The sequence below is a fragment of the Bos indicus genome, chromosome 22 (genome assembly GCF_029378745.1).
Source record: "Bos indicus isolate NIAB-ARS_2022 breed Sahiwal x Tharparkar chromosome 22, NIAB-ARS_B.indTharparkar_mat_pri_1.0, whole genome shotgun sequence".
In the NCBI taxonomy this organism is placed as follows: Eukaryota; Metazoa; Chordata; class Mammalia; order Artiodactyla; family Bovidae; genus Bos; species Bos indicus.
In genome coordinates, this window is record NC_091781.1 from 19,236,658 (window position 1) to 19,264,357 (window position 27,700).

At 38.9% G+C, this 27,700-nt stretch overlaps 1 protein-coding gene across 6 annotated transcripts in view; it reads right to left on the reverse strand.

Moving 5' to 3' along the window:
- GRM7 (glutamate metabotropic receptor 7) overlaps positions 1-27,700 on the reverse strand; it is a 935,735-nt gene that overhangs the window by 713,247 nt on the left and 194,788 nt on the right. The window lies entirely within an intron of this gene.

Consider the following 27,700-nt stretch of genomic DNA (forward strand, 5'->3'; position numbering starts at 1 on the left):
AGTATTATATCTGGGAGAAAGGCGACATATTTTAAGCCCAGTTCTGCCATTACCTACCTCTTCAGTTTTGGTCAAGTTAATTCTTAGTAATCTATCTGTGAACTAAGAAAATGGCCTAGGAGATTTCCTAAGTCTTTACTTGTTCTGAGTCATCCTTGAGATAAAAGCCATTTCCTGTATAAAATGGTTTTGTGTCATAATTTGGCCTAAACCTGGTATGCATAAAGTAGGTTGTGCGGTCAGTTATGTAGACGGGATGCAGACAACTCAATAAGATAATGTGTGTCACACTTGTTCTTTGCCTTAAGGAATCGTGCATTTCTTAGCCTGTTTTACTTGTCTACACACCATCTCTACTACCTGACATTAAATTAGTCATCCGTTTATTTACTGGCTCTTTCACTAAAATGAAAGCTCTCTGAAGGCAGTGGGCTAATTTATATTAGCTCCTTCTGTATCTCTAGCATCTAGAATAGTGTTGGTTGACATTTACTAAGCAGTTGCTGAATGAGTAAGTCAACGAGAGAGAATGATTAAAGAATTCAATATCCAAGATAAACTAGTAGTATACAGCAAGAAAATATATATATGTATATATTTTAAACTCCTACACTTGGGCTAGTTGTTCTCGGATTGTTAGTCTCTAACCACATTATATCAAGTGGGATGGCACAGAAGCCAATAACTGTAATAGTTCATGGTACACAGTACGTACTCAATAGAGGTTCCCTGCAGCTTAGCATAAAACTCTACCTGGTTCCAATATCTCACATTTTAAAAAGCAAAACAGGTATTTAAGCAAAGAGTATAAGAATCCTCTCTTTTCTCCCAATACACACACACACACACATACACACACACACACATACACACACTCACTCTTTCTCTCTCTCTCTCACTCCCAGGCCATAGACCTAGTATTATTTAACTTCTCTACCTTTGTTTGACTATATGACTTTGGAAAGTCAATCAACCAAACTGGGCCTAAGTTGCCTCACTGAAAAACTAAAATTATTTTAATCACCTCAAGTTTCTAAGTGAACGAGAGTAAATGGCAATGTTCTATGCAGCCCTCCTAAATCAGAGTTTAAAGATTCAGTAACTTCTTTACATTTAATATTTGGAGAAAGTATAGAGGGCCCACCTTTCTGCTTAGCTCCAAATACTCCAGTGGCACTTTTATAAACTTGACTGCCATCTTTCTTACAAATTACCCTAATCTTCAGTCTTGGGCACAGTAATTATCAGAGCCCTGGGATTCCTTCAGAATCTCAAGGGATTTATGAAGGTATTGAATGCCCACATGCAAAGAAGAGTATAACAGCTGAAAACATCCACACAGATAAAAAGGAAAAGGAACTTATTTGAGTTTGCATGCTCACTAAGTGTCAGTCCGCATTCAGCCATTAATGCAGATGATCTTACCGGAAACTTCCAATAAACTATTTTATAGAAAAATAAACAGAAGTACAAAATGGTAATCAATTATCTAAAAACACAGAACTAGCAACTAGTGAATTCCAGAGTGAATCATCAAGTTGCAGCTAAAACTTCTGCTCTTAGGACTAGGAGCAGAACAATAAATCTGTCTAATTTAAGATCAACTAAAACTATATTAAGCATTCTGTCCTGAAGGTGACTAATTTAGGATCAGAAAAAGTTGATTCGGACACTTGTAACTAGATACTGAACTGTTTTATCATTGTCTCATTGATTCCTTTACTCTATGGCTTCAACAAATCTTTACTTTTCAATGTATTCTTCTATTTTACCAATGAGAAAATCGAAGTTCCAAGTAGCAAAGTGATCCCATGTGACTGGTCAGGGGTTGATAATTGCAAAATTCATCAGGAAAGAGCTTGCCTACATTGTGCTAAGGCAAAAAAAAAAAAAAAAAAAAAAAAAATCTTACCTAAAGTATAAAGTAGCATAAGTAGCTATTGGATCATTCAGAGCTTCTAAAATTATTCTAAGTTGTTAAACTCAGCCTGTACCACACTGTCAAAAACACTCACTCTTGACATAAAAGGCCTGACTTTAATTAAGTTATTTATATAGGTTTTATTCCAAATGTGTTTGTCGAAAAGACAGAACATATCAAAAACAAATTGTGAGATTTTGCTATTCACCACTGCAGCTCTCCTCCTGCACATAAATGATTTAATGAGATAATGGGACTCTAGATGAGAGTGCAAATCCAAAAGGGAGCAGATGCTGCCAAAAAGGTCATTTCTTGATGCCTGTAGCACAGGGAAGTGTTCAAAATGGACTAGCATCAGCTCACCAGAAGGTACTTCATAATGTGCTGTGCAGCCACTTATAAGGTGTTTTATGTGTTGTGTTTGACGAAGATAATAAACATCTTCTATCAAATGGCAGAAATAACGTCTTGTGCTTCTGCTACCTGCTGTGGTATCCTTCTATGTTGCTACAGGACCTTGAGGATGTTTAAGTCCCAAGAGTTACCTTTAGTTATCAGCACTGAACAAATTCATCGGCTACTCCATCACAGGTACCTTCTGGCAGGTCACCACTGGACCCAGAGATGGATCCTTTGATACTTACTGGGACGACCCAGGGGGATGGTATGGGGAGGGAGGAGGGAGGAGGGTTCAGGATGGGGAACACATGTATACCTGTGGCAGATTCATTTTGATATATGGCAAAACCAATACAATATTGCAAAGTTAAATAAAATAAAATTAAAAAAAAAAAAGAAACTGCACGCATCCTCTATCTTTCTGAACAGCTGAATGAATTACTTTTTACATAATATAAATTCCACAGGATGTTCCAAAATAGGAAACATACAATGTCAGTATCTTGGGATAAATAATTACAGGTATATTTAGTATTTTAATCATTTTAAGAGTCAAATTTTCATGTTCATCTCAACATGTCCATATTATTCTAATATATTTCTTAACCTCCATGCTATTTTCTTAAGTTATTGCTTGAAAAAGCTCTGTACTTTCCCATAATAGTTTGTTTCTTTTTTTTTTTTTTTGCAAGAAGCTAAATTCATTTTCCTTAGAACTTTAAAGGCTTATTGCTGACCCTGAGTTAGAAGCTACCATATGCTAAAGAATCACTTTCTCAATCCAAGAATTTATTGTCTTTTCTTTTTTTACTTTATTACCTATCACAAGTTACTAGACTGAGTTCCTTAAAGACAACAGATGGTAGAAATAAGAGTTCTCTGTCTATAGAATAATGAAATCCTTTTTTTTTAGTCTTTGATTTGGAATACTATCAATTCCCTATGGCCATAGTGGAATGAAAGAGAATGCAAAAAAAGGAAAAAGAAATATATATGGGCTTCCCACATGGTACAGTGGTAAAGAATCCACTTGCCAATGCAGGAGATGCAAGAGATGTGTGTATACACACACACACACCTACACAGACAACCAAATCACTTTGGTGTCCATCTGAAATTACCACATTTTAAATCAACTGTATTTCAATAAAAATTTTAAGAAATTAAAAAATAAATCAATATTAAGAAAAAAGCATACCTGCCTATAAACATGATAATAATAATCATAGAGTATCAATGAATTAATCAGTTATCAGATCTGAGTGGCTATAGGTCAAAGTCTTCAGTTTAGAAAGAGGTGGGTGGAGTCTCCTAGCAGCGTCACAGTTGAAACAGTCTTGCATTCTGAATCAACACTGCATTCTGGAAACTTTCTTGTTTCCTACATCAACCCCTGTTCCATTTCCAACAGCACTTCACTAAAGCCATGATTACACCCATACAGCCTCCTAACAATGCTCTGTGTCCACTAAGCTGTCCACAGTTTACCAGTAAATCTTTCAGACCATCCTCCTCACTGGCTGCCTGCCCATTGTTCACACACAAAAACAACCCAAGTCCTCATGACATCATTGCCATACACCAATCCCACTCATCACATGCCTATCCACTTAAAAAAAAAAACACTATACTCCTTATAATTCAGGTAATTTCAATATTAATAGAAGCATTTGGCTTTGTCTTCCATAACTGCTCTAGTCAGGCCTATCTCAGCACTCCTTGAAATACAGTTATTTTCCAACTTTTTGATGTTGTATCTTCCTCTTTCTCTGACAATTCCAACACAAGGTCTTTGAAGATGTAGTATAGGTTCCAAATTTTCAAACAAAGTTTAGAAGTCAATTCATAGTCCCATCCTCATTCCTGACTATGTCATTAAATTTTGAGATCATTTATTTTGCTTCTCACTTACTGCCTTCTCACAGCTCACAGTCAGCATTAGCTGAACCAATACTATTCAGTAAGAATGAATATGTTTGGAGAACTGTGAAAGAAACACAAACAGCTTTCAAAAGAAGTGGATACACAAAACAGCTTATTATATGGAACTCACAGCTGATTCAAGAAAATTATATAATATCATAAGCCTATACTTTTACCTTTCTCATTGATTTTATGACTTGATGTTTTCTTTATAATATTTCTTTATCCTATTTTCTCTTCTACAGATTTTATGCTATGCCTGGTAGTACTGAATTCTGTGAGGCATTAGGTGAATACTCTGAAATAACTCTAGCAAGTGAAATTAGAATTTCCCAAAAGATATACTTTTTATCAAAATCACTAGGAAACTGAGAGTTTATACCAAAAGCAATGAAAAGTTCACACAATTTCTGTAATTGACATTTCCTTTGGGTTGTGGAAAGCTGACCTTTTATTTCTGAGCAAGAGCAGTAGCAAGTTGGCAAATGTGTAAGTTCTTACTTTTACCAGTGGTATGTGCACACAAATACATCATCTCAAGATGTTATCTTCACCAAATAATAAGTTGAGGGCATTTAGAAAAGTCTTAACTAAGTTTTTTTTTTTTTTTTTAATTGTTTAAAACAGAAAAACCTTTTTCCATCCTCTGCATGTAGCTCTAAAAAGTAGCTTCCCATTCTCCAATCTTTCAATCAGAAGGGTGCCAGGATGGAGGGGACCAACTGGCACCACTGGGGCTCCTATGGGATGAGAAGTCAGTGAAACTGCGGGATCCACCATGGATCTGGGTGACTTTTAGAGATGGAGAAAAGGAATAAAGGGGTTCTCTCAACAGCTCACACTCAGAGTTTAAGGGTAGAAACTGGAACCATGAGTTTTCCAAGCCACATACTTAGATAACTGTGATTCATATTATCGCTGGCACAATGGTAGCCATTAAACAAAACCCCCAAACCCATCTACTGTAGGTAAACATCATTTATAATGTACCCGCTTCTGCCACTTTCAATTCCATGTAAATCTCAAATTCTTGACTTCATAATCCATTTTAGATCCCTACTGAAAGATGTTTTAAAGATTCTCTTAGCTTCTCCTTCAAGATATATTTCAGCAGTGTCTTCCCTGAAGTCAGATTCTGGCAAGAAGAAAGGATGGACATCCATAAAGAAAGGATGGACTGACTTTTTCTTCCATCCTGAGGCCCCTCTGTAGGGAAGCTCAGGTCTATGTGCCAGGAGTGGGATAATGGTGTGGAACCCTTATCAAATGGACTGAGTAATGGAAATTAATGGGTAAGTTCTGTGGACCACTTACAGGTTTACTACTAGTTACTATACATTAGTCTTCTTAGTATGACCATTACCTAAGGTTTGACATTATTATTTTAACAGATCATGAAAGAAAAGTGAGGTTCAAAGATGTCAAGTACTTTGCCCAAGGGCACATAGTTAGGAAGCAGTAAAGAAATCAGGCCTCTCTGACTACAAAACGTATGGCTCATCCAGCTGTTGTGTCCAGGAAACCATGTTGTATCTCTGATAAGTCTTAGCTGATGTGGCCAAATAGTAGTGTTTTTATAGCAATATTAACCAGGTCATATACAACCTTTTTCATAGGTAGGCAAGGTATCATTCCTTTGCTACAGATATATTAATGTGAGAAACCCCAGTGCTACGGAGTCCTTGCACTGCCTCTGTAATACATCTTCCCTAGGCAGCTCTTAGCTCTGAGATCATTCATTCCTCATTTAATCTCTTTCATCAAAAGAGTATTGACTTAAAATAATATTTAAAATTTTGGTGATTTTGGACAAATTGCCAGAGAATAAAAAATATTGAAAAAATTCCTATCTTTCTTTACCTTCAATTGTCTCTCTCAGGTTCCTACATAATGAAAGTTTTCTTCTCTCAGCTGTAAATGAGCTTGTCTTTGTACTAACTATCAATTGGAAAAAGGTCATCCTGGCTATAAATAATCTTTTATTTAGGTTGAAAAAAACTGAGTCTTTTCCAACATAGAAGATATACAATCACTTAGCAGAGAGCTTGGCCCTCATCAGATAGAACCATCAGTCACATCCAAAAACTTAATGCAATTAAGAGAACTGTTTACTCAGAAGACAGAAGGGATACATTCCACAAAATTTAACCTCTCAGGAAGGTTATTTTATCTAGAAAACTTGGAAAAACTCTCTTGGTTAACAAAATCTCTTAATCATTAAAAAGATCTCTTAGGTTTAAAAATAAAAGGAATGCCTATCAATCAGATATTTGGCAGTGATTTTTGTATGGCCCCTAAATTTACAAATCAGGGTTTTCCACTTCTATTTACTTTCATTCTGGCCTTCTGTAATGTCTTCCTTTATTTAGCATTCATTGCCTCATCCAGGAAATGTGCCTGTTTCATGTCCTTATTTATTTTCAGAAAGAAGACCCAGGATAGCAGCTACACCAACTGGAATCATGATAAGCTGCAATTCTGAAACAGGAGCCCAGGCTCCCCCATCACAGCCAGAGGGGATTTCCCCAGGAAGCAAAGTTTCCTGTCCTGAGTTCTTGAGCCCAGATTTCCTCTTTCTATTATTTTGTCTTTTAATTACACAAGCCTAAGAATAAAGGACAAATATGAGGCTAACTCCTTATTCCCTTCAGTTCTCTGACACATGCTAGGCCCTTTGCAGCTTTCTGTGGTAAGCAGCTCCTAGATCTCCTGGGCGCGTCTCATTTTGAAAAATGAACAAAGTGCTGAGTAGATGAGTTAATATCCAGTTGTGAGCAAGGTAATACTTAAAATCCTTCAAGTCAGGGTTCAACAGTACATGAATCAAGAACTTCTAGGTATACAAGCTGGATTTAGAAAAGGGAGAGGAACCAGAGATCAAGCTGCCAACATCCTCAGGACAACAGAAAAGCAAGGGAATTTCAGAAAATAAACATCTCCTTCTGCTTTAAAGTCTTTGACTATATGAATCACAACAAACTGTGGAAAATTCTGAAAGAGATGGAAATAACACAACACATTACCTGCTCTTGAGAAATCTGTGTGCAGGCCAAGAAGCAACAGTTAGAACTGGATATGAACAACAGACTGGTTTAAAATTGGTAAAGGAATACATCAAGGCTGTATATTGTCACCCTGCTTATTTAACTTATATGCAGAGTACATCATGTGAAATGCTGGACTGGATGACGCACAAACTGGAATCAAGATTGCCAGGAGAAATATCAACAACCTCAGATATACAGATGATACCACTGTATTGACAGTAAGCAAGAGGAACTAAAGAGCCTCTTGATGAAAGTGAAAGAGGAGAGTGAACAAGCTGGCTTAAAACTCAACATTCAAAAAACTAATATCATGACATCTGGTCCCATCACTTCATGGCAAATAGGTGGGGAAAAAGTGGAAACAATGACAGATTTATTTTCTTGGGTTCCAAAATCACTGGACAGTGACTGCAGCCATGAAATTAAAAGATGCTTCCTCCTTGGAAGAAAAGCTATAACAAACATAAGCAGCAGCATATTTAAAGCAGAGCCATCACTTTGCCAACAAAGGTCCATATAATCTAAGATACAGTGTTTCTAGTAGTCAAGTACAGAAGTGAGAGTTCGACCATGAAGAAGGATAAGCACTGAAGAATTGATGCTTTCAAACTGTGGTGTTGGAGAAGATTCTTGAGAATCCCTTGGACAGCAAGGAGATCAGACCAGTCAATCATAAAGGAAATCAGTCCTGAATACTCATTGGAAGGACTGGTGCTAAAGTTGAAGCTTCAATACTTTGACCACCTGATGCGAAGAGCCGACTCACTGGAAAAGAACCTGATGCTGAGAAAGACTGAGGGCAGGAGGAGAAGAGGGTAACAGGATGAGATGGTTGGATGACATCACCAACTCGAAGGACATGAGTTTGAGCAAACTCTCGGAGATAGTGAAGGGCAGAGAAGCCTGGTGTGCTGTAGTTCAAGGGGCTACAAAGAGTCAGACATGACTTAGCAACTGAACAACAATCCGATTGTGCCCACGTCCTTCCAATCAAGAGTTATCTGCACCGGAGTCACCAGGGTAGCAGGTGACTATCACAAAGGACAGGAAATATTTCTTTGGAAATACTTCCTTTATTTATCCCTCACTTTTACCTTCTAGAAATCCAGTGTTCTCATGTAGTTCTTCACTTTAACAAAAGTTCTGAATGCTGAAATTCAATCTAGCAGGATTGATGCATGTTTAAGAAGAACAAGAACTTGTGCTCCTAAAAGGCTTTGTAAGTCTTAACATTTATAAACACATATAGATTTACACACATACACCCTCACATGCATATTTATTGATCCTTATAAAGCACCACTTTGGAAGGCCATTCTAAATAAATTCAAAACCCAGCCAGTCACAAATTGCAAGATATCTATAGACACAGTATGGTTCCAGGGAGCAGAACTAGGAGTGAAGTTAAAAAGGCTGCATTGGTTCAATATAATAGTCTGGAAGGTTGTCTTACATTTCTAAGATTCTACAATCTTTCTGGATTTTCCTAATAACTAACATAATTAGAGCAGAGATTTTTTTAGTACATTTGAAGAAAGAGTTTAACAACAATAGCAATAGATTCGAATTTTACAATGGTGAAATTAAAACTCAATTCCAATTCCTCACGCTTCTCCAAAAATATCACACAGCCCTTTACTGCTTTGCCCAGTAAAAACTAACATATTCATTGTTCAACTAAATGTTAAAAACACAATGCTTGTAAAGATAACTGATACTATGTTTGTCCTCCCAGGGGACATTTGTATTTTTAAAAAGGATTATAACAATGTAAACTACACATACTGAGAGAGAAAATGTGAAGAGCAATAAGGAAACACCATCTGCACCAGAAAAGAAATCACTCAAATTTTAAACAGATCCTCTCTTTTCATTATGATCTCAAATTTAATAAAATAAAATGTTTTAGCCAACCCAGCTATATACAGTCAGCCCACGTGCACATGTACATTGTATATATATATGATAGGATATACATATGATTAGTTTTATCTATAATATTTGTTTAGCTAAGGTTGTGCTTTAAAAGATATACAAATATATGGTAACTTAGAGGGTAAACAATCTGTCTACAATGCAGGAGACTCAGGTTCGATCCCCGGGTAGGGAAGATCCCCTGGAGAAAGGAATGGCAGTCCATTCTAGTATTTTGTCTGGAGAATTCCATAGATAGAGGAGCCTGGCTGGCTACAATCCATGAGGTCACAAAGAGTCGGACACAACTGAGTAACTAATATACATGTGTGTGTGTGTATATATATATATAATTTTATTACATGTACATAAATAGATTTATACATTTATTACTTCCACTAAAGATTCATGAAACAGTTTTATTTTAAACATCTACTTGTGCTTCAACATTGCCGCCTTTGTTTTCACTAGAGCATGTGTTGTAATATATTTTCTTATATTATCTTTTTTGTTAAGATGATTTTTATTCAATTTGAGTATAATCCTATTCCTAAAAATGTTATCCCAAGATAAAACATGGAGTTCCATAATATTAGAACGCACCATTTTTTTTTCAACTGACCCATAAGTATATAATCATTATTGCTACAAGGTAACTACTTACTACCTTGTAAAGTGAATTTGAAGACATGTTTGCAATGATACCAAATACCTATAGCTGTGAGGTAATATTTTCACAAGTATATAGCAAATCTATCTAAATTTTCTTTTTAACTTTTCTCTGTGGTTGTTACATAACCTGTGTAAGTACCCAAAACGAGCATTGATTCGGGTTATTTTGGGCTCCCTTGTGTTCTGTAAGCGATGTAATATTCCTCTAAATAAATAAATCAAGAAGGAGCCTTACATTGTAGGAGTTTGTAAGGAATTCAGTATGAGCTATCCCCTTTATTTCAGGGTTTATTATTAGAAGGATTATTATTTTGAAACCTCATCAGACAAATTGGTATTGTAATAGCTGTAAAACAGCAGAAAATTACCACAGTCTCTTATCTGGGCTAGACACTTTCCAGCCAAAACTGCAGAGGGCAATATCCTGTCATCTCACTTTGAAAACAAAACACCCCTGCCACAACCCCTATCCATATTTCCAACTAAACTTGAAAGAAAACCTTTGCACGTCCAGAGAGGAGACCATGGAAGAGGTGTGCAAAACATACCCATCAGGGAAAGCACGTTCACAAACATCATTTCTGAGTCTCTCCACACACTGAACAACAGAACAGAGTCTCTCACAAAGCCAGAGCAGCAGCAAGGAAGGGCAAGTCAGTGCACTGCATGAACGCCTGCTGCACTACAAGCAGCTGATGTCAAGGTGAAGCAGCTAAGAGCTAAGCCAGGCGTGAATGGAAAAGTTACAGGGCACAGAGAAATGCGGTTGCAGAATACATGAGGATAAGCAGGAACATCCATGAGCACACAGAGCTAGCAGTTATTAGATACATAGGATTAATGGGTCTTTCCTCAAAGAATCAATTTCAGCAAACTTTTCACCCAGGAAAGAACTTTATCCTTACCAACTTAAAGCCAAGTCATTACAGCTCAAAGTTTGCCATAACAATTTTTATCACGTACTTTATCTTCTTAATTATGCACACCACATATTGTTTTATATCTGACTCATAAATTTGCATCTTTAAAGTATGCTGACATTTCTATTGGGTCTGAATAGCCTTTAATGACTTTTAAAAACTGAACAAGATCCATGTTTCCAGACTGGGTCATTTCCACTTCTAGATGAGAAGGTAGATATTTTGGCCATTGACACAGTTCTTCAGTAAGAGACTGAGAGGACCACTGAAGCCCACCCCCCCACCCTCCCGCAGAGATTTTTAACTTAATAGTTACCACCTAGTATGACAACCACTTAGCTCATACTTTCAGATCAGATCAGATCAGTTGCTCAGTCGTGTCCGACTCTTTGCGACCCCATGAATCGCAGCATGCCAGGCCTTCCTGTCCATCACCAACTCCTGGAGTTCACTGAGACTCACGTCCATCGAGTCACCGATGCCATCCAGCCATCTCATCCTCTGTCGTCCCCTTCTCCTCCTGCCCCCAATCCCTCCCAGCATCAGAGTCTTTTCCAATGAGTCAACTCTTCGCATAAGGTGGCCAAAGTACTGGAGTGTCAGCTTTAGCATCATTCCTTCCAAAGAAATCCCAGGGCTGATCTCCTTCAGAATGGACTGGTTGGATCTTCTTGCAGTCCAAGGGACTCTCAAGAGTCTTCTCCAACACCACAGTTCAAAAGCATCAATTCTTTGGCGCTCAGCTTTCTTCACAGTCCAACTCTCACATCCATACATGACCACAGGAAAAACCATAGCCTTGACTAGACGAACCTTTGTTGGCAAAGTAATGTCTCTGCTTTTGAATAGGCTATCTAGGTTGGTCATAACTTTCCTTCTAAGGAGTAAGCGTCTTTTAATTTCATGGCTGCAGTCACCATCTATAGTGATTTTGGAGCCCAGAAAAATAAAGTCTGACACTGTTTCCACTGTTTCCCCATCTATTTCCCATGAAGTGGTGGGACCGGATGCCATGATTTTCATTTTCTGAATGTTGAGCGTTAAGCCAACTTTTTCACTCTCCACTTTCACTTTCATCAAGAGGCTTTTGAGTTCCTCTTCACTTTCTGCCATAAGGGTGGTGTCATCTGCATATCTGAGGTTATTGATATTTCTCCCGGCAATCTTGATTCCAGTTTGTGTTTCTTCCAGTCCAGTGTTTCTCATGATGTACTCTGCATATAAGTTAAATAAACAGGGTGACAATATACAGCCTTGACGAACTCCTTTTCCTATTTGGAACCAGTCTGTTGCTCATACTTTGGGACTCAGCAAAAAAGCTAGTTGACAAACAAGGACCTACTGTATAGCACAAGGAACCATACTCAATATCTTATAATAATCTATAATGGAAAAAAAATCTGAAAAGGAATACATGTGTGAATGTGTGTCTATGTATGTAACTGAACCACTTCACAGTACTCTTGAAACTAACACATCATTGCAAATTAACTACACTTCAATTAAAAATGTAAAAGTTTTTTTAAAAGCTAGCTGCACTGAATACATCTTTGTTCAATTTTCAAGACACCAAAAATATTTAGTTTGAGAGTTTACTCTATTTTCCAACACTTCCTTCTAAATTTGCCACTTTTGAAATTCTGGAGCATCAAAATATGTCAGAACCATAATTCAGGGCAGAACTATGCAAGTACTCTTGCTTACACTTAGGTAAATAATAATGTCATGAGTTTAGATTCTTAATTCAGCAACAAGTTTTAATACAATCATTCTATTATAAATTTAGGCATATGGTGAGTTAAAAAATAAAAACATTCAATTCTTTCAAGATAAAGAAAATCTACTGTATTTTAAACAAAGAAGAAATTGGATAGCACAATACATAATTCAGGTATGTGAATTTTGTAAAAAAAGAAATTATGTATTACTATCCAATATAACTTTGAACCTGGGCTGTTCAAAATTAAATTGATTGGTGCAAATTAGGCCTAGAAGATTTTGAAAAGATCTAATGTGAAACAGACTTCACAGACGATTAAGATCCTTGGTAGGATCTACATAAAAATGCCACACTATGGACTTCTAAAGCAACCCAGCCCCTCAGCAAGCTATTAAATCAGATACATAGTGCTACCAAAGGATATGAAATGTTCATAACACCTTTGTCTTTCAAAGTAATCATGGAATGATTTTCATTTCCGGGCTCATTAAAACACACTTACACATTTAAGGGACTCTATTAGGTGATCCACAGCATATGACAAGTTGAAGGAATTCATCTCAGGAGAAATTTCAGAATTCACTTTTCCTTTTGAGCTAATTTTAAAAATGCTGCCCTAGATAGTTCTTTAATCTCTGTAGGTCCTCTTCTAGTTTCACTTCTTGAATTAAAAAATTCCAGAATAGCAATCTATCAGTCTCCACATAACAACTTACTCAGATTTATTAAGAGAAACAGAACTCCAGACTTCAATATCTATCTGCCTACTCAAAAACCACACTTAAATGTCTAACAGATACATTGAAATGAATACAGCCATAACTAAAGTGATCCCATTCCAAATGTTCCTTGAGGGGCTCTTCTCATCATGTGGTGACTCAATTCTACCAGTTACTTCATTCAAAAACCACATAATCACCCATTTCTCACACATACTTTACAGAAAATCAGTCAATTCAATCAGCTCTACATTCAACATATCAGGAATCTGACCACTTTTTAACTGCTTTTAAAGACATTAATGACCAGGAGCAGGGGTTCCCCACTGTTGCTGAGCATCAGTATCTCCTGGGAGGGTAGTTACAACACAGATTCTTGGGCCTCACCAACCTCTAGAGTCTCTGCAGTTCAGAAAGTTGGGCCCAGGTGATGTTAATGCTGCTCTGGGATACACCCTTGAGAAAGACCATCATAGACTAAATCGCCATTGTCTTCTACCTAGACTGACAGACACCGCTCTGCTTTCCCTTTTCAGCCCCTGTTCTGCCAACTTTTCCCTCCAGAAAGTAGTCCAGATGATCTGCTTTAAATCCAAGTCAAATTATGTGACTTCTCTTCTTAAAAATCAACCCATGACTCCTATCTCAGAGAGAAATCTGGAGTTTCTATAATGACCTAGATTATAGATCCCTATACAGCACCGAGGCCCCCTCCTACCTCTCACCACTGAATCCTCTCCAGCTGTATTGGGAGATGCTCTGGGAATATCCAAATGCATTCCCATCTCAGTGCTGCTCAATTTGCCGGTGGTTCTGCCTGCAATCCTCACCCTCTGGATTTTGGCAGGCTGCTTTCCCTGGGAATGTGCAAATGGCACCCTGCTGCTGCTGCTGCTGCTGCTGCTGCTGCTAAGTCGCTTCAGTCCTGTCCGACTCTGTGCGACCCCATAGATGGCAGCCCATCAGGCTCCACTCCACTGTCCCTGGGATTCTCCAGGCAAGAGTACTGGAGTGGGATGCCACATTACCTTCTCCAAATGGCACCCTACCAGAATGGTTTTCCTATTTCCTCTTAGCATTCCCAGAGAAAGTATTTAAAACTTAGTAAATGTATTTAATTATTTCCTGTCTCCCCACATGAAAATATAAGTAAACACAAGAGTAGAGACGTGGCCCATTTTGTTTATTGCTGGATCCTCAGCATCTGAAACAGCATCTTCTTACACATAGTGGCTGCTCATACATTATGGGAACAAATAGTGAAAAAATAAATAGATATAGCCCTAGAAAAGGAGTGATGGATTAATGTGTATTTACTTTGCATTGTATCAGGCACCATGATGGATACTTCCCTTATGGCATCATTTATAACCTTACAAGAACCATGGACTGTAGGTGTTTTTATGAATTGTACTAAGAGTATAAGAGGAAAAGAGGTTTTTCCAGTAGTTATGTATGGATGTGAGAATTGAACCATAAAGCTGAGCACCAAAAAATTGACACTTTTGAACTATGGTGTTGGAGAAGACTCTTGAGAGTTCCTTGGACTGCAAGGAGATCAAACCAGTCTATCCTAAAGGAAATCAGTCCTGAATATTCATTGGAAAGACTGGTGCTGAAGCTCCAATCCTTTGGCCACCTGATGCGAAGAACTGACTCTTTAGAAAAGACCATGATCCTGGGAAAGATTGAAGGCAGGAGGAAGAGGGGATGACAGAGGATGAGATGGTTGGAGGGCATCACTGACTCTATGGAGATGAGTTTGAGGAAGCTGCAGGAGTTGGTGATGAACAGGGAAGCCTGGTGTGCTGTGGTCCATGGGGTTGCAGAGTCAGACACGACTAAGTGACTGAAATGAACTGAATTGAAGAGAATAAGAGGAGGACTCAGGAAAGACACATAATTACTTTGAAAAAAACAAAGGCATGAGGCAGGGCCTAGGATCCTGAGTCAAGTCTGTATGCCTCTGTGGCTTAGACTATGCTTTTTTCATTGAAGCAGATTAATTCATTCAGTGAATATTTTGAGTGTCAAATGTGAATACTTATCTAGGTATAGGGCATGTAAGGATAATAGAAAAGGAGGAGAAGGAAGAGAGTTAGGAAAGGAAGGGCAGGAGGAACGGGAGGAATTGAAGGAGGAAGGAAGGTTGTTTCCATTTTTAGTCTGCTAGAGGGGAAAGACCACATAGTCACCATGTATTTTGAGGTCTAATCACAGGATGAGATGAAGCTAATGGAATACTATAGTCTAGGAGAGTACATTATCTAACAAAGATGACTATGTCATATTCAGGAATGTAGATTGGACTTGTTACAGTCTAGTTGCCTAGGAAACAGCTAACAAGAGATGCCAAATAAGTAGGATTATCTGTTAGTGTGAAGTCAGAGTGAAAACCAACTGACAACCTCCCTGTTGAACTTGTCATAGGTTAGTTAATAACTTCATGGTTACAGATGACATTTCCAAAGCAAAGTGTACAGTGAGCAGAGGACCAAGCGTGACCAAGGGAAAGTCGAGGATTACAAAGCGCGCAGGAAAAGTGCTTCATGAACAGAAAAATCCTTGAGTGTTGAAAATACTGACTGACTTAATATGACCAATCTTTGACCTTAAAAACACCAAAGTGGTTGGGGACCACTTTTTCTGATGGAGTTTTGTGAAGGAAAGAGCAGTTTAGAGAAGTTTGTGGAGTGAATGGGAGGGAAGAAATGGAGACACTTTAACTACTAGAAAACAGGTAACAAAGAGTCTGCATAGGGATGTTGCTGAGTAGGTGTTTTTAGAAGCTTGCCTGTAAGGGGTAGAAAGAGTAAAGGCGGCTACATTAAGAAAATCCACAACTCCTTCTTTCCCATAAATACCATTTGTCAAATAAACTGGCATCAGGCTTTCTATGTATAATAACAAATAAGTTTTGGTTTTTTTTTTGAGTTCTTGCTCTGTATCATCTATTAACTCAAGTTATCACAAGCACGCAATGAAAAAAAAAAAATCTCAGGATTCCAAGAGGGTTTAAAAAATGCCAACAGGGAGTAGGCCTAGCTTTTCCCATTCATAGACACCATTTACTCACTCACTGTTGAAAGTGCAGCTATGTTGGTTTAAACCTGTGCATATGTATAGTGACCCTACTATACACTGCAGGACTTATCACTGTAGCCCTTATCACTGCAGGACTAAATACTACTCATCATGTGTATGTGTGGTCAGTTGCTGCCATCGTGTCTGACTCTGCGACCCTGCTGACAATAGCCCATCAGGCTCCTCTGTCTATGTGACTTTCCAGGCAAGAATACTGGAGAGGGTTGCCATGACCTCCTCCACGGGACCTTTCCAGCCCAGGGACTGAACCTGTGTCTCCTGCATTGCAGGTGGATTCTGTACCCCTGTACCACTGGGGAAACCCAAATCCTACTCACCATTCCAGGGCAGTTTGATAAAATACCTTTCTATATTCCACTAGACTCTAAGCTCTCTGAGAAGTCCTAACATAGTCACCATGAGCAACCATCGCAGGAGAGATTGTTTCAGCCCTAGCCTTGCTGGAAGTCCTTTAAGAGTATCATCTCAACTAACCACAGCTAAGCAGTCCTAGTCAGCAGGTATTCTCACCGTCACCACTACTGACCCCAGGGTTCTTCCAACTAGAAAGCACAAACTAATACCCTGAGGAGCTTATTCAAAGGCAGATTCTGAATCTATAGACCTTGGGCAAGGCCTGAGATTCTGCACTTCTAACTATTTCCTAGGTGACACCCAGGGGGTTTTCACCGAGGCGTTAAACCAAGGCTCGGGGTGTTTACATAACTGGCGCGTTTCCACACACCTGCATTGATTCCAGAGTTCATCGCCCAGTATGAATCCAAAGCCTGCACTCTTCAGCAGGATTCAGTACACTGAAGTCCGCAGGCAGGACTGGAACACAGCCAGACCCTGCTACTGAAGCGTTACCTGTGGCTGTGTTCACTGATGCTGCAGATGGCAGAGTTGAGTTGGCTCAGACCAAGACAACACAGCCTGCAAAACCTAAAATATTTACTAGCAGGTCCCTTCTTTTGAAAGAGTATTCTAACTTCTGCTCTTAAGCATCGCCCTCTGTCATGTTAATTTTGTTTTATAAATACTCAGAACCAGATGTATAGAGAGTGTTTTAAAACAAATGGTTACGATCCATTCAGTTTAACATAATAGCTCCCAATCGATCACTTCATATCATTTTATTGGCAACTCTTAAGATACATAGTTTTCTACTTTGTGATAAATTTATCTAGCATCTGTATGATCATCTCTGAATCATGGTCTTTACAGTGGTGTAGACTTGCCTAAGCAGTGGTCCAGATGGTTCACGGGGTACAGAAGAAAACAATGGACTTTCTTTATTTTGTCGTATTCTATTTAAATTGGTGTATTCATTTACACTTTAGAATTATCCCTACTGTGTATTACAGTGGGCTCCTCAATAAGTACTGAATGAGTAACTGATCTATATTTGCATTCTCCTCCTACCCAGCAGAGGGCCTTGCACAGAGAAGAAACAGTAAATTTTCACAAAGTACTCATTCATTTAGTAAAGGTTTTCCTTTCTTTTTTACTTTAAAATCCAAAATGTAATTACTTTCATTAAGGTTTCAGAATCTGGGATGGAAGAAGACAGCCAGAATATAAAGTCATTTTGAAGCATAGGAGGGAAAATTCTCTCTTCTAGGCATGTGGCACAGAGAACTGCTAAAATAAGTTTGCAGTGGGACCAGAATGTTCAATGAAAGACTCTAGAATATTCTGTGAAAAGTCATGTAGCAATTCAGGCCTTTGAAGCGGGATGATTGGTAGTGAGAAAAGAGATCAAGAGTAAACCATCCATGTGGAGTGAAGGAGGGTAGAGAATGGGCCTCAGAGGCCCAGAAGTCAAAGGGAAGATGATCCCAGCAAAATGGTACCTGAGGCTGACATCCCTGAAGGCAACAGCTGAGGCTGCCTCCTTACTTTACTGTTCAAAATCTTCCCCTCACTGCCTTGGTGGGGGTGGTGGGGCGCATTCTGGGCACATACCGAGCATGAGGGCAATCCCCTCCGACAGCTGTCCCTTGAGCTCCAGTCCTCATCCTAAAGCAGCAATTTTCACTGCAAACTACTGCAGAAGATGCTTCTGGGTCCTTCTTGACTCCAGATTCTTTGCAAATTCTTTTTGCATAAATCTCTGACTGGTGCCTTTTTCATCTCATTTGCCTCTTTCCCCTGGGATCAAATTACAGAAACAGCCTGGCTGAAGGAGGATCTGCCAGAGAGGAGTTTCTGCTTCAGTTCCCCTCCTGCAGCCACGGTGCTCTCTCCACTGAGCCGCAATGAAAATGCTGATGAGCAACTCTTGGTTTTCATTCTTATGGTGACACGTTTAGTTTAGTGAGCATTGATCGAAATAACCTACCTTCTGCAAAACAGGGTGTTAAAAGCTGCTAATTTGCTCATGCTCTTAAATTCTGTAACAATATTGCTAGGTAGACATTAAATCCACTGAAAGAATAATATAGACTAACTGAAACCAGGATGGTCTTTATACTACGTTGGTGGTATTCAGATGATATACCATAAAATACCAGTTTTTAACAAGAATTTCTCCTAAATGTTATCAATCATAACTTGTATAACACATTAAAAAATAAAGCCCTAGAAATATGAAATAAAAAAATATAAATTTTAGATGTTTTAAAATTATTAGTAGATTCAACAGACATAAAATTACTGTCAAATTGTCATTACAATTGAAATATTGATTCCTTTTTCTTTAATTGTAGTAAAGTTGATTTACAATATTGTGTTAGTTGCAGGTGTATAGTACAGTGATTTGGTTATACATAATCATATTATGTATCTATATTCTTTTTTATTTCTATTCCATTATATGTTAATATAATCTATTAAATACATTTCCCTGCACTACACAGTAGGTCACTGTTTATCTATTTTATATATTGTGGTGTGTATCTATTAATCCAGTACTGCTAATTTATCCCACCTCTTTCTCCTTTGGTAACCATAAGTTTGTTTTCTATGTCTGTGAGTCCATTTATGTTTTGTAAATAAGTTTATTTGTACTATTTTTTTAGATTCCACATATAAATTATATATATATATATGTATATATATATCTCATATAATACTTCTCTCTCATTTACTTCCCTTAGTATGATGATCTCTAGGTCGAACACTGCAATTACGTAACAGTAACAAACACCGCTGGCACAAGTCCATGAAGCACACTCCAAGTGGTGCTCCCTGCATCACACAGATCTGAAAACAATGTTTCGCATACTGCATCTGACAAAGGACAAAGAATGCTTCCACTCTTAGCTCCTACTGGTCACCTCTCTGTGCCTTGTGATTCAAACAGAATGATTTAACCTCATGTTGACAGTTATAAGACTAATCGGATCTGAATGTGAGCTCTAATACTCACCACTAGGGCAACTTTAGGCAAGTGCATCAAATTCTAAGCCCCATTTCATTCTGGCGGCAAAACTGGGATAACGACAGAACGAACTCCAGAGCATTATTCTAAAGACTGAATGATCCAATGAAGGTAAAACGCTCAGAATACAGTTTAGTACACTGGGAAACATTCAGAATGTGATTTTTGCTACAATATTAACTGTAACAACATAAACCTCTTCTGCCTCATCCCTCTCCTCCTGCCGCATGTATGGCCCTCGCAGTGCTGCTTTACATGTCAACACTATCCAGTGATCTTTCTCTTTAAATTGCCACAATGTGTATTTTTATTTTATCTTTATGATTTAGAAAAAATCCAACAGTAAGGGAACATTTATGAAATGCTTCATCTCAATAACCTTTCCCTTGTACCTCCTTCAGGGCACTGAGACAGCTCTTGTCTAAGGCAGGACACAGTCTCTATTTAGCCGGTCTATTTCTTACAGATGAGAGCAAGAAACCATGAGGGCATCTTCCTCATCTTAATCAGGACTGCCTCATCTATCCTAAAGCTAGTCAGAGCTCAGTTAATACTTACTAAGGTAAAGTCCCAATAACCTGTCAAACTTGGAAATTGTAGCATAAACTATCTACAAGGGACTAACATGTACGTTTGACAGAACTCAAGTGTCTTGCATTAAATGAACACGGAGACTTTGTTTCTTTTTCTATAATGAATCTTTAAAGTATCCCACAGTCACTTGGGTATCAAAGATTTCTTGAAACCTGGCCAGCAATCATGAAGGAAGGATTATAATTGTTTTGTTGTTCAAATAAACAAGAAGATGGTCTACTTGTTTGTAGAACTAAGGTCTAGAGCTGCCTTGGAACAAGGGGCTTAACCACTCACTTGTCATGAATACTTTCCAGCTATGGGGATTTAATGGGATATGAACCATTATTTTCAAACTGTATTGCCATTAGCTAATCAGCACTCATTTTGACAAGATAACAGGTGTAGCACAGAGATGCATCACTTTGAGATATAAGAGGCAAAGTATTCAAAGCTCTTTCTTCATATCACAGATCCATTTAACTATTTTATCATCTTATCAATCTGAAAGGATCCTTACCACATTGCTTATGCATTTTGTATATTTGTTATTAAAATAGTGGTTCTTGACATGGAATAAAAATAAGTATAAAAGATAAAAAATATTTTTGTAGTCCTTGCTACCATGTAAAAATATATCTCATTAGCTATCTTAAGGTTTACTTACTAGAGGAATCTCCCCGTTTGACCCCTTATATCCTTCTTAAAGGCCCCCACAAAAATCAGAGGAAAGCACTCACATTGAGGGTGTTCAGTATCATGATCTAAATTTAGTCAGACTTCAGCCAGGGTGATATGATTCAAAAACCCAGCAGGCCCTCAAACAATGATACACATTTTGAAATCCTAAGAGTATCAGTATCTTTCACAGTTTTTTGGTGCACAGTATTAAAGGACATTTTCAACTTTAGTAACTTGAGGTGACACCTTTAGGTACAACACAGTCCACTAGATACATGAACTCACAGACGATAACTTACCAAAAATACTAAAGGGTTGATGGACTTAGAGAATAGCCCCTATGACAGATGCTTAAGTTTAGGATCATGAACAAAGCAGTGGGGGAAGGGATTACACTGACACCAGCCCCACATACAAGAGATGCTACAGGTTATTTCCAAACAGAAACCTCACCTCATAGGAACTGAGCATCTTACTGTCACCTAGAGTGACCCGGGACTACTAGCAGGAGGAAATCTTAAGATATAATGGGAATTTATCCATGAAAGGGGCAGACAGATGTCTTCTTTTCCTCACAGTTGTCATGGTAACAGTGGGGCTGAATTTAACATTTCACTCAATTACTTTTTTCTTAGTTGTCTGGATTAAGCAACACTGAGTAAATACTAAGCATTATTATAAATCAGTAGTGATGCTTCTGTAGGTTTAACATGACCAAATGGAATTCATTCCCATAAGAATTTGATAATAACTTCATGCATCAGCTGACTGCAGAGGCAGCTTCTTGAGTCACTGATTGATACCAAAAATAATCCAATTGTTGTCAAAACAGTAAATCTTGAGTGGTATGATTCCAAATCGATAAAAATTGTACATACTTAAAGCAAAGGACCTGATCTTTGTTTTATGGTTCCTTTTGTGATGGATCTTTCTATCCACAGGGGGAGGAACAAGAGGTTTTCATCTATTTCTTAGACATAGCTCATTCTAATGCAAAGGCAGTGAGTCATGAAACCATCCCAACATTTGAGGAGAAAACACTGAGAAACCTAACAATGTTTAGGAAATAGAGGAAAATGTTCCCTCACCTCTGCAAGGGTTAGAATACCTTTCCTCCCCAATAAGGAGGACAGAAGTAGGAAGTTTTATCCAGATGAAACTTGTTGGATCTCCCAAGTCCTAGATGTTCCTTTGAGATGTGTGAAAATGTTATTTTAACAGTGACAGAAAAATGTCACCTATTTGATTCCCATCAACTTTTTCTGACTCTTTTCCCCTAAGACAGAAATACTCTACTGGAAAATGGGAAGCATCTGTAAAAAATACTCAGAAAGATAAATGGGTCTAGGTAAGAATCTAAGAGAAAAAAAAAAAAAAAAATCCACCATCACTTGCTAACAGTTAACTCAAGTGGGACCCACTGTTTAGCTCACTGCAGAACATGAAGCTGAGTTTTTTAAATGAACACACTATTTTTGTGTAGAAGGAACATTTTGTCTCACCAGAGGATCTAAAATGGAAAACTCTCAGCACTCTTGAAATGGTAAGTCATGGACAATAATTTCAAAGGCAAATTAAAAAAAACAGTCATTTGAGTGTTGGTAACCCAGTTGACCTGGGGAAGGCGATGGCACCCCATTCCAGTACTCTTGCCTGGAAAATCCCATGGATGGAGGACCCTGGTAGTCTGCAGTCCATGGGGTCATGAAGAGTCAGACACGACTGAGCGACTTCACTTTCACTTTTTACTTTCATGCATTGGAGAAGGAAATGGCAACCCACTCCAGGATTCTTGCCTGGAGAATCCCAGGGATGGGGGAGCCTGGTGGGCTGCTGTCTATGGGGTCCCACAAAGTCGGACACAACTGAAGCGACTTAGCAGCAGCAGCAGCAGCAGCAGCAACACAGTTGACCAGCAAATTTGGAAAACTCAGCAGTGGCCACAGGACTGGAAAAGGTCAGTTTTCATTCCAATTCCAAACAGGCAATGCCAAAGAATGCTCAAACTACCACACAATTGCACTCATCTCACACGTTAGTAAAGTAATGCTCAAAATTCTCCAAGCCAGGCTTCAGCAATACGTGAACCGTGAACTTCCAGATGTTCAAGCTGGTTTTAGAAAAGGCAGAGGAACCAGAGATCAAATTGTGAACATCTGCTGGATCATCGAAAAAGCAAGAGAGTTCCAGAAAAACATCTATTTCTGCTTTATTGACTATGCCAAAGTCTTTGACTGTGTGGATCACAATAAATTGTGGAAAATTCTGAAAGAGATGAGAATACCAGACCACCTGACCTGCCTCTTGAGAAACCTATATGCAGGTCAGGAAGCAAAAGTTAGAACTGGACATGGAACAACAGACTGGTTCCAAATAGGAAAAGGAGTACGTCAAGGCTGTATATTGTCACCCTGCTAATTTAACTTATATGCAGAGTACATCATGAGAAACGCTGGACTGGAAGAAGCACAAGCTGGAATCAAGATTGCCGGGAGAAATATCACTAACCTCAGATATGCAGATGACACCACCCTTATGGCAGAAAGTGAAGAGGAACTCAAAAGCCTCTTGATGAAAGTGAAAGTGGAGAGTGGAAAAGTTGGCTTAAAGCTCAACATTCAGAAAACAAAGATCATGGCATCTGGTCCCATCACTTCATGGGAAATAGTTGGGGAAACAGTGGAAACAGTGTCAGACTTTATTTTTTTGGGCTCCAAAATCACTACAGATGGTGACTGCAGCCATGAAATTAAAAGACACTTACTCCTTGGAAGGAAAGTTATGACCAACCTAGATAGCATATTCAAAAGCAGAGACATTACTTTGCCAACAAAATTCTGTCTAGGCAAGGTTATGGTTTTTCCAGTGGTCATGTATGGATGTGAGAGTTGGACTGTGAAGAAGGCTGAGTGCTGAAGAATTGATGCTTTTGAACTATGGTGTTGGAGAAGACTCTTAAGAGTCCCTTGGATTGCAAGAAGATCCAACCAGTCCATTCTAAAGGAAATCAGTCCTGAGTGTTCTTTGGAAGGAATGATGCTAAAGCTGAAACTCCAGTACTTTGGCCACCTCATGCGAAGAGTTGACTCATTGGAAAAGACTGATGCTGGGAGGGATTGGGGGCAGGAGGAGAAGGGGACGCCAGAGGATGAGATGGCTGGATGGCATCACCGACTCGATGGACGTGAGTTTGAGTGAACTCTGGGAGTTGGTGATGGACAGGGAGGCCTGGTGTGCTGCCATTCATGGGGTCGCAAAGAGTCGGACACGACGGAGAGACTGAACTGAACTGAACCCAGTTTAGCATTCATAAGCCCAGTGTCATACTAGTACTCTTGGGGGGGGGGGGGAAATATATATATATATTTAAGTCAATAGTCCTCTATTTGATGTGCAAAATTTTCATTAGTGCTGTCCATATCTCTGTTCTTCTATCCCTCAATCATTTAAAGTTGCATCCTCACAAAATTAAAAAAGAATTATGAGCAACTGTCTGTACTAAGTCATTCAGAAGCTCTCTCAAGGTACAAATTACCATTGGAAAAGGGAGAAAAATCAGGCTGATGTTGATTACATTTCCACAGCTTTTTTTATTAATTTTTGTTATGTGTCTGACTATTTCTATCAAACCAAAGAACAGATTTTACTTGAAAAACAACTTATGTACTCAGATTTGGATAGTATTTACATACTATTGTATTTTTCTGTAGCACTGACTATAAAATATATTAATAGCAAATCAATTTAACTTCTAGCATTCATTTGGAATTTAAACAAATATTTATTCCATAAGGACAAAGTGCTAAGCATTTGGAGTGTGGATTTAGACACTACCTAGTCTAAAACGGAGAAGGCAATGGCACCCCACTCCAGTACTCTTGCCTGGAAAATCCCATGGATGGAGAAGCCTGGTGGGCTGCAGTCCATGGGGTCTCTACAAGTCAGACACGACTGAGCGACTTTACTTTCACTTTTCACTTTCATGCATTGGAGGAGGAAATGGCAACCCACTCCAGAATTCTTGCCTGGAGAATCCCAGGGACGGGGGAGCCTGGTGGGCTGCCGTCCATGGGGTCGCACAGAGTCGGACATGACTGAAGCGACTTAGCAGCAGCAGCAGTAGCAGCAGTCTAAAACAGGTGAGTTTCCCTTTTTCTCAGCTATCTAGGGAATTTTAAACAATACAGTTTGGAAATGATTATTCTTGTAATATATATTGTTCCCCATTTTCTAAAACATTTATTAACAAGATTTTATCTTCCAATGTTGTATTAGACTTTGAGGATATAAATATTTATTGAGTTATGAGAAAGCGTGCTCTTCCTCCATCTCCATACATTTTCCCAAAGGCTACTTAACTCGTCTTCCCAAAGGAAAATACTGTGATTAATGTACACCCTTCACCCTCAGTATCCACTCCTCTTCCTTCTCTGTGGAAAAGTGAATCATCAGACTGTTATGAATGCAAAATACTTGAGCTCTGCTGGGGTAAGTCACCTGTGGGAGAAAACTGGTGTCTCAAGACCTAATACAGGGTCTACCATGTCGCTCTCTTGTGTTATCAGCTTCTTAAATCCACAGACGTGTTTTATTTGAAAGTTCCTCCACCATCTACGAGCTTTCAGCCAGTTTGTTAATCACTCTATCCAGACACCATACTGACAGAGGCATGGGACCAGAGCACCAGATCTCCACTGCCACGTGTGTGGATGTGTGGTCCACACAGAGCCAATGAGAAGTATTCCTAAAAATCACACATACCTGCTGGAAGAAAAACTACCTTTTTACTCCAGTGTCTAACCTGGGCATGTTAGACAGTCTCTTTTTCCCCTTCAATACTTAATCCTCACCCTGCTCCATACCCTTGGAAGCTGACCTCTACAGCCGGCACCAACTGGATTCTCTTACATTCAGGTGGGTTTGGCACTGGGAGGCACTAGAAGGTTAGAGGGAATGAAGAGAGAGGCTGGACTCTGCACCCGGTCTCTCTCCCTGAACTGCAGGTTGGGGGTGGCTGTGTTTTTCTACTGAAGTCTGCAGCTGCAGTTTGGTGGCCCTCTCTTGTAACTGCAGCACCGGATGGTTCTGGTAACCCAATCCACCACTTACTCCTTCAGTCTGTGACTGCAAACATTCTCACCCCCACCACCCCACACTGCCCCACCACCCCTAGTAGCCATCTGTGAACCTGCCTGAAACTTGCAAACCCGCTTCCTCATTTAAGTCTCTTTAACTATCACTTTGACCATGCCATTTCTTTCCTGTAGCTTTCCTGTATTCTAGACTGATATGTATGTGTGTATGTGTGTCTGTGTATATACATACACATATATGCATGCATGTATGACAGACATTATGAAAAAAGGCCTTAGTATGAAAATGCAGACTTGATCCACCTTACATAAAAAGCTTGCATTCAAGCTAAAATCCAGCTGAGAGAAGTCCAGGTAAGGGATGGAAAAAAAGTGATAAATACCTAAAAATCAGTTTTTTAAGCATGGGTACAGGGATGTCTGAACTCAGGTAAACCCCTGAGCATTCCAGTCATGTGATTTTGTACATTTCCACTTTCTCTGAGGTTAATTTTTGATTGGGTTTGTGGCACTGGCAACTGAAAAGACTATAATGGAATGCATGCAGTGCTGAGAACTTCATACTCTGCAACATCAATAAAAATTACACGGTTTATGAGAAAAAGGAAGTCTGAGGGCAAAGCATTCAAAACCTATACAATTATAACTCTGTGTCTCACTCACAAACAAAAATAATCCTAATAAAACACCACCTCATTTTTGAAAAATACACTGTACTTTCAATATAAACAAACTGAGGTAAGCGATGTTGCACAAAATATTTTCAAGATGGAGTATATGGGTGTTTCCCTGTTGGTTCCATGATCAAGACTGTGCTCCTAATTCAAGGGGCTCTATGTTTGATCCCTGGTCAGGGAACTAGATCCTGCAAGCCAGAACAAGACCTGGTGTAGCCAAATAAATAAATAGACATTGCTTTAATAAAAGAGCATATAATCAAAACTGGTCCCCAGAGAAGTCTATAATATGCACTGGGTATACAGGACAGTACTGTGCCCCACTGTGTACTGTAAGCAGCTCTGCTAGTATACTTTCTGTTTAGCTACTGCTACTAGATGGCAAAAGCTTTTAACAAGCTGGGGGAAAAGTGTATAAATCAAGGTGACTTCCATATTATGCTGTCATCTTTTTCCTGTTTACAAATAACTTATGGGTTAATTCACATCTCAGGAGCACGTGTTGTACCAGAACAGACTGTACCTCTACAAAGCTATCATTTTTTCCCTTTGCTCAGTTGTTCTGCTGGTGATGTAGCACATACATTACCTTTAGTCTATCAGTAATTACTTTTAAGTATTTTAAAAGCACACCTGAATTTGGTTTTCATTTCCATGCAATCTCCCAGTCTTTAATGATTTGTCATAAAGACTTCTTTCAGCATCATAAATGCAATATCCTGACGCATCATGAATGAAAGTGAAAAGTGAAAGTGAAGTCACTAAGTCATGTCCGACTCTTTGAGACCCCATGGACTGTAGCCTATCATGCTCCTCTGTCCATGGGATTTTCCAGGCAAGAGTACTGGAGTGGGGTGCCATTTCCTTCTCCAGATGACCTTCCCAACCCAGGGATGGAACCCGGGTCTACCACATTGTAGACAGATGCTCTACCATCGGAGGCACCAGGGAAGTCTTCATGAATGAAAATAT